The following is an 8,613-nucleotide window of genomic DNA, read 5'->3' on the forward strand; positions in this document are numbered from 1 at the left end:
ATATCAAAAAAACAAACAACCCAATCCAAAAATGGGCAGAAGACCTAAACAGACATTTCTCCAAAGAAGATATACAGATTGCCAACAAACACATGAAAGAATGCTAAACATCATTAATCATTAGAGAAATGCAAATCAAAACTACAATGAGATATCATCTCACACCGGTCAGAATGGCCATCATCAAAAAATCTACAAACAATAAATGCTGGAGAGGGTGTGGAGAAAAGGGAACCCTCTTGCACTGTTGGTGGGCATGTAAATTGATACAGCCACTATGGAGAACAGTATGGAGGTTCCTTAAAAAACTACAAATAGAACTACCATACGACCCAGCAATTCCACTACTGGGCATGTACCCTGAGAAAACCACAATTCAAAAAGAGTCATGTACCAAAATGTTTATTGCAGCTCTATTTACAGTAGCCAGGACACGGAAGCAACCTCAGTGTCCCATCATCGGATGAATGGATAAAGAAGATGTGGCACATATATACAATGGAATATTACTCAGCCATAAAAAGAAACAAAACTGAGTTATTTGTAGTGAGGTGGATGGAGTTAGAGTCTGTCATACAGAGTGAAGTAAGTCAGAAAGAGAAAAACAAATACAGTATGCTAACACATATATATGGAATCTAAGGAGAAAAAAAAAGGTCACGAAGAACCTAGTGGCAAGACGGGAATAAAGACACAGACCTACTAGAGAATGGACTTGAGGATATGGGGAGGGAGAAGGGTAAGCTGGGACAAAGTGAGAGAGTGGCATGGACATGTACACACTACCAAAAGTAAAATAGATAGCTAGTGGGAAGCAGCCTCATAGCACAGGGAGATCAGCTCGGTGCTTTGTGACCACCTAGAGGGGTGGGATAGGGAGGGTGGGAGGGAGGGAGATGCAAGAGGGAAGAAATATGGGAACATATGTATATGTATAACTGATTCACTTTGTTATAAAGCAGAAACTAACACACCATTGTAAAGCAATTATACTCCAATAAAGATGTTAAAAAAAAAAAAAGGCAAAGTGGAAAAAAAGAAAAAACAGGGGACTGGTAATGAATGTCGGGCCTGGAGCCCATCTTCTTCTCACCCCAGGAAGTGTGAACAGGAGGCCAGTTTTAAACGTGTAGCCTTGAGCCCATCTATCTCCTGCCTCACAACCTATCAGGGAGTTTGGGTCTTTTGAGCAGGAGTCCCCTTTCTCCGTGCATGGCCCTGCAATAAACCTTTCTCTGCTTCAAACTCCAGCATTTCCCTTTGGCCTCACCGCGCCTTCAGCAGGGGACCTTGCGTTACACAACCTGGCAGGCCATGAGCCGCCCTGGGTGCTGGCAGTGCGACGTGTGCGGCCGGATCCCCCAGCAAAGCCCCCAGCACCCAGCGATTCTACCCTTAGACCTGGGGTCCCAGGGAGGGGACATCCCACGAAGTCCCAAGGGCTGTTCTGAGGGTCTTCAGAGCTCCCAGGGCAGCGGGAAGAGGACACTGGGAAAGAAGAGGAAAGGAACCTTTTTTTTTCCTCGCGGGAATTTTACCTCAGGGCAGAAAACTCTAGAAATGCCGGCAGAGCAGGTGGATTTGGGGGAGCCCTAAAAGCCCTTCCCTGTCGCTCACCCCGAATGGATTTCATCTCATTCCACGACAAACAAACCTGAAGAGACGGCCTAGGGCAGGCGAGTCAGGCGCCTCCTGGCGTCGCGGAGGAAGCGGGCTCGGGGCGGGGTGACGTGAGCGCCGGGCGGGAGGCCGCTCCTGGGCGCGCCGGGCGGGAGGCCGCTCCTGGGCCCGCGGGGCTGTGCGCCGCCTGGCTCAGCGGCGGCAGCAGTGGAGCAGCTGGCAGAGGGTTCCATGGTGTAATGGTGAGCACTCTGGACTCTGAATCCAGCGATCCGAGTTCAAATCTCGGTGGGACCTTTCCCTTTAGGCAGCGCCCAGCCGTCTTTTACTCAGTTTCCTCCCGAAAGCGAACTCGCGCCTCAGATGCGCGCTGCCTGGATGCGCTTTCCCGCCCCCGCATCCTCCTCAGTCCTGCTCTCGACCCGACAGTCTGGGTCCCGAGAAGGAGGCTCCCCGGACCCGCGACCCTCCTGCCGCCGCCCGTGCCTCGCAGCCGCGTCCCCCGGGCTCTGCCGCCTCCTCCTGAGGAAAACCGGCTGCTCCGAGTGGCGCGGTCCACGCGGACGTGGCGGGCAGGTGGGGGGGGGACGAGCCCGCGGCGTCCCCGCTGGACCCTGGCGACTCTGCCCATCGTGGGCCATCGGAGGCCCCGGCCCCGCCGCCCAGGGGCGCAGCGACCTAGCCAGTGCCACCTGCTCGTCGGGTCACCCTGGGTCTCGGGGGCGAAAGGCAGAGGCTGCTCCCACTGAGTCCTGCCCCGCGAGGGGGCTTCGCCCCGCACGTCTTGTAACTAACTGCGCGGTTGTCCCTGTGAGTAAATGGTCGCGGGGCGGGGCTGTGACGTCGCTGAGCAGCCAGGGTGACAGCGTCTTAGCTTTCGGGTCGAGGGTTCCAGACCTGGATGGGAAGTACTGTATTGTATTCAGGTGCCCTATTTTATTCAGAATTTTAATTGATCCTATTCCAGTTTATTCCCATTTTATTCAGAATTTCTTGCTTCTAAGTCTCCAATGGACACGGAAAGCCGCTGTTAGGCTAAGATTTGAACCTTGACTCCAGGAAACCTCGTCCTTTCGTCCCAAGCTCAGCCAGAAGGAGGAGGAAGGCCAAGGATTCCGGCGTCTGGGGAGAGCAGGGATCCCTGACCCACCTCCACCCAGGCCTCTGAGACACGTGCAGATCTTACAGTCAAGGCTAGACTGTAGTGAATGTGCCTTGTTTGGTTTGATTTGAGTTGGGAACCACATTCATTTTTTTTATCATTATAAAATTAAATTAATTGTTTAAATGTCGCCTCTAGACATTGAAAACACAGTGTAACAAATGAACCTGTGTATGCCTTTTGTGGAACAAGCATATGGATAAGAACTCTCCCAAGAGGCTATAAAACACAATAATTTATATATACCCCAGGACAGTGACAGAATAAAAAACTGCTTTCCTCAATTGTGTTGTTATTGGCATTGTTAGTATTTCTTTATTCTTTTGTCCATATAATGTGGGAAAAAGCAAAGGAGACTGTATGAAATATCGTATTTCTATTAGTCTCAGTGTCCTTAAAAACAAAAATCCTGGTATTAGAGAAAAGAGATTCAGATGAAAGATAGACGTTCAATAAAAAGCCTGTAGTTCTGAATTTGAATTGTGAATGTGGATATATGTGAATACATGAATACATACAAATATGAATATGTATTTGCTAGCTATGTCCACTGGAAAGACCTGGAAATAAACCAATTCCAATGAGTACCTTTAGGTTACACAATTTGACTTGAGAATAATGTTTTGCACAAAAAGAAGCCAGAGATTCTTAGAGAAATGACTGAGTCCAAGTCAGGGGCAGAAAATATTCAAGATGAGACAGAATCACCTTGTCATACTGATATCAGGAAAGTTCTCAAAGACTATTAGGATCTTATCAAAAGGCTGAAGGAGCCAGCTTAAAGTCACTTTCACTGCTGAAGGAGAGGATAATTGGAGTACCAGTAAAGACTATATTGCCATGAATTGAAATACTTCAATGTGTTTGAAACTTTGAATTCATATTAGCACAGGGGAAAAAAAAAAGAAATAAAAGAAACTAACTGGTGACCACAGAGGATGCTTGGGGAATTGCTCATTAACCTGCAGTTTTCTTTACAGAGGGTACCACTAAATAACTAAACAGTATTTAGTATTTAGGGGAAGTTTCTTTTTATACAAGTGTTCCAGTTAAATAATACATGACCATGGAATATCACCATTTTACTCCACATAATCAGTTAATGGATCTAGGCCTTGAACTCCGAGGGCTGCTACTATTATTAGAAGAGACACACAGGACTTGATGTGCCTCCTGATCAGAGAGCACACACCACTTCTGAGGTGGTCTTGCCAAGATAGCAAATGTGAATCTCATCAGTCTCTGTATCTGCCAGGTCCAAAATAGGGGCCACTAGACATATATGGCTGTTGAACACTTAGAATGTAGCTAGTGGGACTGAGGAACTGGATTTTAATTATATTTAATTTATAATTCATGTGAATGTAAACTTGAAAAGTGAAGACATGCACTGTATTTTTCTATTAAACATAACTTTAAAACTTTGGTAGAATTATATTTCCTTTACTGTGTAGCATTAACTAGCTATGTATTGAATAGATCATATTTATATTATTGTGGGATTGTACTTTTTTAGCTTTGTGTGGCTACTAGAAAAATTTAAATTACATATGTGCCTTGCATTTTCTTTTTATTACAGCACTGCTCTAGATTCTACCACCAAAAAGGAAATATGGAGGACAAGAGAATTTATTAAAAAGTACACCCAGGTATTCAATTTAGACTGCAGGAATGCTACAGAACAAACAGCTCAGTTTCTTCAACAAATGAATGATATGAAAAAAAAAAAAAAAGGACAGCAAGAGACCAAGAGAGAGCTAGAGCAAGAGAGAGAGAGGAAGGAAGGAAGGAAGGAGGGAAGGAGGGAAGGAAGGAAGGAAGGAACTGAGGGTAAACATATATGTAAAGACTTAAACACATATCCTACTGATTACAATTTGTGGATTTTATTTGGCTCCCAAGAAAGGATACTAACTTAAAAACAATAACTGTGAATTTGAACACTATTTTATGATATTAAAGATTTTAAATTGATTTATGAATAATTGTAGTGCTATGATAATACTTTCAGAAAGAGTCTTCATTTAAGGAAACATACTGGCATAATTACAGATGAAATATGATGTCTGAGATTTGCTTTAAATAATACAGGAAAAGATGAGTGGGTGGAATTGTAAAACAATTTCAGCCATAAGTTGATAAATGTTGAATGTGGCTGACAAAGATGGGGATGTTCTGTTATATAATTCTATTTTGTGTACTATTGAAATTCTGCCTTTGAAAAAGAATGATGGGAGACCACAGATCCACCTAGGATAATGGCAGCTGAATCTATCAACACATATTTCAGAGGGCTAGAGACTAACATAGAGAGTCAAGGACACCACTCATAACCCTGCCCTAAACAACCAGAGGCCAGAGAACACTGTGGATTCCAACTGGTTTGTTTTTACCCAGGGCTTGGAGCCACACAGCAGTAGACGGATCAGCAAAGACTCTGCATATAAAGAAGAGGAGAGCAAGGAGGACATACTCAGGAGGGAACCCAGGTAAAATTACTCACAGAAAGAGCATGTGGATAAACTCAGAGGATGCCTGAGACCTGGTCGTATATAGCTCTGGTGTCTGGGGAATTGACAGGAAGGGGTTTGACAGTGCAGAGGAGCAGAGGGTGACAATTTTGAGGAGGCACAATTACTGGGATCAAGTGTGAGACCTAGATGAAGGTAGCATCCTTTGGAAGCTTGTGGTGAAGAGAAAGAATGAAGTAACTGGTAGAAATTAAAGGTCCTACTGGAAGAAACAGAATCCCAGAATCAGGAGACACACCATGCCTTTCCCCAAAACCTCCTTACATCTGCTAGAATAATTGCACAAGACAGATCTAGAACTAAGAAATCGACTAAGCCACTCAAAGCACTAATCTGTTCCTACCTAGAACTGCTGTTTCTCGTTCAAGTAAATACAGTCATGTTAAAATGAAAATCATACAACAGACATTTATTCTAAGATGACAGGAAAAAAAACATAAATAGTCAAAAATTTCAGGTCATGAAAAAATTCCCTTCAAAATCAATCACAAAACATAGGAAAAGTGTAAAATGGCATCTGTATCTGAATTAAGTGTTCGTGAACAAAGCATTTGTAGATACACACACACACACACACACACACACAGGGAAAAGCCCCAAAACTTCACATAATAAATACACAACACAAAATAGAAGTAGACAAGAAAGAAGAAATGAGAAATTAGAATTGGCAGAGATTAGAAAAAATTGAAGGAAAAGAAAATTCTCTGAAAAAGAGGCTAAATGACAAGGTACATAAGGGATCATATTTGTCTGAAATTATAAGGGACATTGAACTAAAAAATGAAAGCATCAAACAGAATAGTAATGAATAAAAGATAATTAGAAAGGATCAGAGAGAAAGTCATAGAGACCTGGGAGAAATAGAACTGGAACGGTCAACTCTAAGACCTATCCTATTAGAGCTAAAAGATTTTATTTTATTTATTTTATTATTATTATTATTTATTTATTTATTTTTAAGATTAAAAAAAAAAATTTCCTGTGACGCTCCAGGCCTCCCTTTGCCCTCAATGGAGAGAAAGTTACATTCTACATCTCAATAGAACATACAAAGCAAGAAGATGTTTTTTAAAAAATCAATAAATTCATTATGGTCAAGTCATTTATATTCAGTCAAGCTGTCCACCTATCAAAGCAATAGAAAACAAGTATTAAATATGCTAAACTTAGGGAGTCCTTACTCCATCATGAGGAATCTTTAAGGATGAACTCTACTCATCAAGAGCTGACTGAGGAAACTCTGAGTTTTGTACAGCTGGTCATCATTGAATATATGTAATTGTAGATTTAAGCCAGTGTGTCATGGGCCCTGCTCTGGGCGCAGCCTGGGCATACCCTCGGGCCTCTGCAGGGAGGCTGCTGGCACTCCCAGGGTGGGGCAGCCATCCTGTGCCACTAGGGGGTCTAAAGGGCCCAGTGGGCCCCTCCTCCAGCTCCTACCCCTACCTTGCCGGTTCCCGCATTAAAAAAAAAAAAAAAAAAGAGGTGAGGACAAGGTGGGAAAAATAGTATGTAAAGGGTATACATTTGATTGGGTTGAAATAATACTGTAAGAAGTGGTAGGTAAAGACAGAAGAAAAGAGAAAAGTAAAATAATGTCCTTGATCATCACAGTGGTAAAAGTTGAAGTTGAGAGATGTCATTTAAAACTTATACTCCAAATATTAGAAATGTGACAACATACTAAGGGACTAAGGGGTCAAAAATTTTAGTGCACTAGCTAGCCAGTCCTTCCTAAATACCAAATACACACACACACATATACAAATATGCACACACAAAGAAAATAAGATAACACAGAAAAGAAACACAGTAAATACAATCGACTACAAATGGTAAATATAGCTTTAAAAATGTGGGAGAGTTTAAGATAGAAAGATGAATAGGAGAAACAAGAATATTTATATTAATTTATATCTATACCCACTAAAATCAATCATGATAATAATGGATTATAACACTGAATTTTAAAAACGCATGAGGGGACTTCCCTGGTGGCACAGTGGTTGAGAATCTGCCTGCCAATGCAGGGGACATGGGTTTGAGCCCTGGTCCAGGAAGATCCCACATGCCACAGAGCAACTAAGCCCGTGCACCACAACTATTGAGCCTGCACTCTAGAGCCTGTGAGCCACAACTACTGAGCCCACGTGCCACAACTACTGAAGCCCACACGCCTAGAGCCCAAGCTCTGCAACAAGAGAAGCTCGTGCACCGCAATGAAGAGTAGCCCCCGCTCACCACAACTAGAGAAAGCCCACATGCAGCAACAAAGACCCAACAATGAAGACCCAATGGAGCCAAAAATGAATAAATAAATTTATAAAAAAAAACAAATAAAAAAACGCATGAGTCCACAGTGAAACTCAAAAAACCTTTTAATGATATGGAAGGGGTATGGATTGTCTTTCCCACAGCACAAGGCCAGGAATACAAGTTTACAGAATGATTGAATTAGAAAATGTCCAGGATACAAACACAAGTATGATAATTGACACACATGAGGGAACAATAAGGGATGGTAAAATTTTTAGAGAAAGAGCATCACAGGACAAGATATTCATAAACTCTCAAAGTACCACTAGTCAAGTTACTGATTATAGACAGAAAACATGTCTTTCCAGTGAACAGATCTCATGGCCCCTGCATAACAAAGTGTCCAATGCTAAAATGACAATAGTGGTGACAGGCAAAGTGGACACTCTTAGTCTCCAAAGAGGCTGTGCTTGGAAGCACACAGCATGCAGTAGGTGGTGTTCTTGGCAAAAGGGGTTCAACTGAACCCTTGAGGAAATGATCAGACAACTGCAAAATGTAGACCTTTGAGCCAGACAACTGACCTGTCCTCTGCAAGCAAGTCAAGTCACCACCATTGAAGACAGCCACAAAAAGCTGAGGAGAGGTTTTGGGTTCCCAAGGACTAAAGAAATATACTGACACAATCTTTTTAGTCCTTGGGAATCCAAAACACCTATTCTCCTTTTTGTTGTCATATTTGTGGAGACGTTGACTGTTTGAAGAAAGACAGGCCACTTGTCTTGTTCAGTGGCCTAAATTCTGCAGTCATCTGATAATTACCTCATGATGAAACTCAGGCTAAACAGTTTCAGCAAGAACACTGCATAGTTAATGCCGTCAGATCCTAGTACAGTCCATCTAGTGGCAAAGAATGACCGGGTTGACATGTTGCCTTCTTCCAGTTGCTCCTGATGCCAGTGTGTGGAGGATGAACATTGAGACGAGCAAGAGTTAAGGTCTCTCCAAACTGTGACCATCAAAGCATTGGTCTCCTTATCG

At 42.8% G+C, this 8,613-nt stretch overlaps 1 non-coding gene across 1 annotated transcript; it reads left to right on the forward strand.

Moving 5' to 3' along the window:
- Window positions 1-1,845: 1,845 nt before the first annotated feature.
- TRNAQ-CUG (transfer RNA glutamine (anticodon CUG)) lies at window positions 1,846-1,917 on the forward strand. Its single transcript has one exon. It is a non-coding gene; the product is annotated as a tRNA-Gln (tRNA).
- The last annotated feature ends 6,696 nt before the right edge of the window (window positions 1,918-8,613 follow it).

The sequence above is a fragment of the Eschrichtius robustus genome, chromosome 3 (assembly GCF_028021215.1).
Source record: "Eschrichtius robustus isolate mEscRob2 chromosome 3, mEscRob2.pri, whole genome shotgun sequence".
NCBI lineage: Eukaryota > Metazoa > Chordata > Mammalia > Artiodactyla > Eschrichtiidae > Eschrichtius > Eschrichtius robustus.